Here is a 4,239-nt window from a genome sequence, read left to right as displayed (position 1 = left end):
TGCATTCCAGTTGAGAGCGGTGCCTTTGCCACTCCAGAGAGGGAAGACAGTCAGACAGGTAAAAGAAATGCTTGAGTTCAGCAGTGTTTCAGCCGCAGTGTGATACAAAATAAGCAACAGTTTGGTTCACCTTGCTGTGCAGGGGGTATAGCTCAGTGGTAGAGCATTTGACTGCAGATCAAGAGGTCCCAGGTTCAAATCCTGGTGCCCCCTCAAACATGCAAGCTGGGCGCTAGCGATGGCGCAAAATGCGCTTGCCTAACTGGTTTGCCGCTTTTGTGTCAGCCTGGTAAACTGGTCACCCGCGGACCTGAAAGCAAATGCTTCAACTGAAAATGAAAGGACTGCTAAAATGTGTCTCCTCAGTCTCCACCGCAAAAAAAAACACAAGCTTCGAAAGCAGCTCGTCTCACTTTAGCTCTGCCAGTCAGGATGGCCGAGCGGTCTAAGGCGCCAGACTCAAGGCGACGTGCCTTCCTCAGGCAAGGGATTTCTGGTCTCCGAATGGAGGCGTGGGTTCGAATCCCACTTCTGACATGGGCTTTTATTTGAAGTGCCAATGGACAGACCCATCGCAGGGAAGTGGTTGTGCGAGAAAAGACATCAAAATGGACACCGGTGAGGCTGACTGGCTATTTTCCAACACCAAGTCCTCCATGGAAGATTAGCTGATTTTACTCAAAGGAACAAAATGAAATCTGCTCTTTTACTACAGACCTGACTATTTTTGCTACCACCCAAAATTCTGGCACAAGGTGGAATTGTATTCAGTTGAGAGCGGTGCCTTTGCCACCCAGAGAGGAAGACAGTCAGACAGGTAAAAGAAATGCTTGAGTTCAGCAGTGTTGAGGGTGTTTCAGCCGCAGTGTGATACAAAATAAGCAACAGTTTGGTTCACCTTGCTGTGCAGGGGGTATAGCTCAGTGGTAGAGCATTTGACTGCAGATCAAGAGGTCCCAGGTTCAAATCCTGGTGCCCCCTCAAACATGCACGCAAGCTGGCGCGGCCAAATGCGTTTGCCTAACTGGTTTTGCCGCTTTTGTGTCAGCCTGGTAAACTGGTCACCCGTGACCTGAAAGCAAATGCTTCAACTGAAAATGAAAGGACTGCTAAAAAATCTGTCTCCCTCAGTCTCCACCGCTAAAAAACACAAGCTTCGAAAGCAGCTCGTCTCACTTTAGCTCTGCCAGTCAGGATGGCCGAAAGGCGTCTAAAGGCGCCAGACTCAAGGCGGCGCGGCCTTCCTCAGGCAAGGGATTTCTGGTCTCCGAATGGAGGCGTGGGTTCGAATCCCACTTCTGACATGGGCTTTTATTTGAAGTGCCAATGGACAGACCCATCGCAGGGAAGTGGTTGTGCGAGAAAAGACATCAAAATGGACACCGGTGAGGCTGACTGGCTATTTTCCAACACCAAGTCCTCCATGGAAGATTAGCTGATTTTACTCAAAGGAACAAAATGAAATCTGCTCTTTTACTACAGACCTGACTATTTTGCTACCACCCAAAATTCTGGCACAAGGTGGAATTGCATTCAGTTGAGAGCGGTGCCTTTGCCACTCCAGAGAGGGAAGACAGTCAGACAGGTAAAAGAAATGCTTGAGTTCAGCAGTGTTGAGGGTGTTTTAGCCGCAGTGTGATACAAAATAAGCAACAGTTTGGTTCACCTTTGCTGTGCAGGGGTATAGCTCAGTGGTAGAGCATTTGACTGCAGATCAAGAGGTCCCAGGTTCAAATCCTGGTGCCCCTCAAACATGCACGCAAGCTGGCGTGGCGAAATGCGCTTTGCCTAACTGGTTTGCCGCTTTTGTGTCAGTTTGGTAAACTGGTCACTCCGTGACCTGAAAGCAAATGCTTCAACTGAAAATGAAAGGACTGCTGAAAATGTGTCTCCTCAGTCTCCACCGCCAAAAACACAAGCTTCGAAAGCAGCTCGTTCACTTTTTAGCTCTGCCAGTCAGGATGGCCGAGCGGTCTAAGGCGCCAGACTCAAGGCGACGTGCCTTCCTCAGGCAAGGGATTTCTGGTCTCCGAATGGAGGCGTGGGTTCGAATCCCACTTCTGACATGGGCTTTTATTTGAAGTGCCAATGGACAGACCCATCGCAGGGAAGTGGTTGTGCGAGAAAAGACATCAAAATGGACACCGGTGAGGCTGACTGGCTATTTTCCAACACCAAGTCCTCCATGGAAGATTAGCTGATTTTACTCAAAGGAACAAAATGAAATCTGCTCTTTACTACAGACCTGACTATTTTGCTACCACCCAAAATTCTGGCACAAGGTGGAATTGCATTCAGTTGAGAGCGGTGCCTTTGCCACTCCAGAGAGGGAATACAGTCAGACAGGTAAAAGAAATGCTTGAGTTCAGCAGTGTTGAGGGTGTTTCAGCCGCAGTGTGATACAAAATAAGCAACAGTTTGGTTCACCTTGCTGTGCAGGGGGTATAGCTCAGTGGTAGAGCATTTGACTGCAGATCAAGAGGTCCCAGGTTCAAATCCTGGTGCCCCTCAAACATGCACGCAAGCTGGCGCGGCGAAATGCGCTTGCCTAACTGGTTTGCCGTTTTTGTGTCAGCCTGGTAAACTGGTCACCCGTTGACCTGAAAGCAAATGCTTCAACTGAAAATGAAAGGACTGCTAAAAATCTGTCTCCTCAGTCTCCACCGCTTAAAACACAAGCTTCGAGCAGCTCGCCTCACTTTAGCTCTGCCAGTCAGGGATGGCCGAAGGCTCCCAAAGCGCCAGACTCAAGGCGGCGCGGCCTTCCTCAGGCAAGGGATTTCTGGTCTCCTAATGGAGGCGGGGTTCAATCCCACTTCTGACATGGGCTTTTATTTGAAGTGCCAATGGACAGACCCATCGCAGGGAAGTGGTTGTGCTATTTTCAAGACATCAAATGGACACCGGTGAGGCTGACTGGCTATTTTCAAACACCAAGTCCTCCATGGAAGATTAGCTGATTTTACCTCAAAGGAACAAAATGAAATCTGCTCTTTTACTACAGACCTGACTATTTTTGCTACCACCCAAAAATTCTGGCACAAGGTGGAATTGCATTCAGTTGAGAGCGGTGCCTTTGCCACTCCAGAGAGGGAAGACAGTCAGACAGGTAAAAGAAATGCTTTGAGTTCAGCAGTGTTGAGGGTGTTTCAGCCGCAGTGTGATACAAAATAAGCAACAGTTTGGTTCACCTTGCTGTGCAGGGGGGTATAGCTCAGTGGTAGAGCATTTGACTGCAGATCAAGAGGTCCCAGGTTCAAATCCTGGTGCCCCTCAAACATGCACGCAAGCTGGAGATGCGCAAATGCGTTGCCTAACTGGTTTGCCGCTTTTGTGTCAGCCTGGTAAACTGGTCACCGCGTGACCTGAAAGCAAATGCTTCAACTGAAAATGAAAGGACTGCTAAAAATGTGTCTCCTCAGTCTCCACCCGCAAAAACACAAGCTTCGAAAGCAGCTCGTCTCCACTTTAGCTCTGCCAGTCAGGATGGCCGAAGCGTCTAAGGCGCCAGACTAAGGCGGCGTGCCTTCCTCAGGCAAGGGATTTCTGGTCTCGAATGGAGGCGGGTTCAATCCCACTTCTGACATGGGCTTTATTTGAAGTGCCAATGGACAGACCCATCGCAGGGGAAGTGGTTGTGCGAGAAAAGACATCAAATGGACACCGGTGAGGCTGACTGGCTATTTTCCAACACCAAGTCCTCCATGGAAGATTAGCTGATTTTACTCAAAGGAACAAAATGAAATCTGCTCTTTACTACAGACCTGACTATTTTTGCCACCACCCAAAAATTCTGCACAAGGTGGAATTGCATTCAGTTGAGAGCGGTGCCTTTGCCACTCCAGAGGGAAGACATCAGACAGGTAAAAGAAATGCTTGAGTTCAGCAGTGTTGAGGGTGTTTCAGCCGAGTGTGATACAAAAATAAGCAACAGTTTGGTTCACCTTGCTGCAGGGGTATAGCTCAGTGGTAGAGCATTTGACTGCAGATCAAGAGGTCCCAGGTTCAAATCCTGGTGCCCCTCAAACATGCACGCAAGCTGGCGCGGCGCAAAATGCGCTTTGCCTAACTGGTTTGCCGCTTTTGTGTCAGCCTGGTAAACTGGTCACCCGCGACCTGAAAGCAAATGCTTCAACTGAAAATGAAAGGACTGCTGAAAATGTGTCTCCACAGTCTCCACCGCGAAAAACACAAGCTTCGAAAGCAGCTCGTTCACTTTAGCTCTGCCAGTCAGGATGG

General features: G+C 49.1%; 9 non-coding genes across 9 annotated transcripts; all 9 read left to right on the top strand.

Annotated features, from left to right (window-relative positions):
* The first annotated feature begins 141 nt into the window (after positions 1-141).
* On the top strand, positions 142-213 carry trnac-gca. The gene has a single exon. It is a non-coding gene; the product is annotated as a tRNA-Cys (tRNA).
* Positions 214-426: 213 nt separating this feature from the next.
* Positions 427-537, top strand: trnal-caa. Its single transcript has 2 exons — positions 427-464; positions 492-537. It is a non-coding gene; the product is annotated as a tRNA-Leu (tRNA).
* A 372-nt stretch (positions 538-909) lies between these two features.
* Positions 910-981, top strand: trnac-gca. The gene has a single exon. It is a non-coding gene; the product is annotated as a tRNA-Cys (tRNA).
* Positions 982-1,189: 208 nt separating this feature from the next.
* Positions 1,190-1,304, top strand: trnal-caa. The gene is made up of 2 exons: positions 1,190-1,230; positions 1,259-1,304. It is a non-coding gene; the product is annotated as a tRNA-Leu (tRNA).
* A 373-nt stretch (positions 1,305-1,677) lies between these two features.
* Positions 1,678-1,749, top strand: trnac-gca. Its single transcript has one exon. It is a non-coding gene; the product is annotated as a tRNA-Cys (tRNA).
* A 206-nt stretch (positions 1,750-1,955) lies between these two features.
* trnal-caa lies at positions 1,956-2,066 on the top strand. The gene is made up of 2 exons: positions 1,956-1,993; positions 2,021-2,066. It is a non-coding gene; the product is annotated as a tRNA-Leu (tRNA).
* A 372-nt stretch (positions 2,067-2,438) lies between these two features.
* Positions 2,439-2,511, top strand: trnac-gca. Its single transcript has one exon. It is a non-coding gene; the product is annotated as a tRNA-Cys (tRNA).
* A 692-nt stretch (positions 2,512-3,203) lies between these two features.
* Positions 3,204-3,276, top strand: trnac-gca. The gene has a single exon. It is a non-coding gene; the product is annotated as a tRNA-Cys (tRNA).
* A 676-nt stretch (positions 3,277-3,952) lies between these two features.
* On the top strand, positions 3,953-4,024 carry trnac-gca. Its single transcript has one exon. It is a non-coding gene; the product is annotated as a tRNA-Cys (tRNA).
* The last annotated feature ends 215 nt before the right edge of the window (positions 4,025-4,239 follow it).

Source organism: Alosa alosa, unplaced genomic scaffold (assembly GCF_017589495.1).
Source record: "Alosa alosa isolate M-15738 ecotype Scorff River unplaced genomic scaffold, AALO_Geno_1.1 AALO_1.0_unplaced_1068, whole genome shotgun sequence".
Lineage (NCBI taxonomy): Eukaryota > Metazoa > Chordata > Actinopteri > Clupeiformes > Clupeidae > Alosa > Alosa alosa.
The sequence above is the reverse complement of the archived record's forward strand: the minus strand, read 5'-3'. Positions and strand labels throughout refer to the sequence as shown.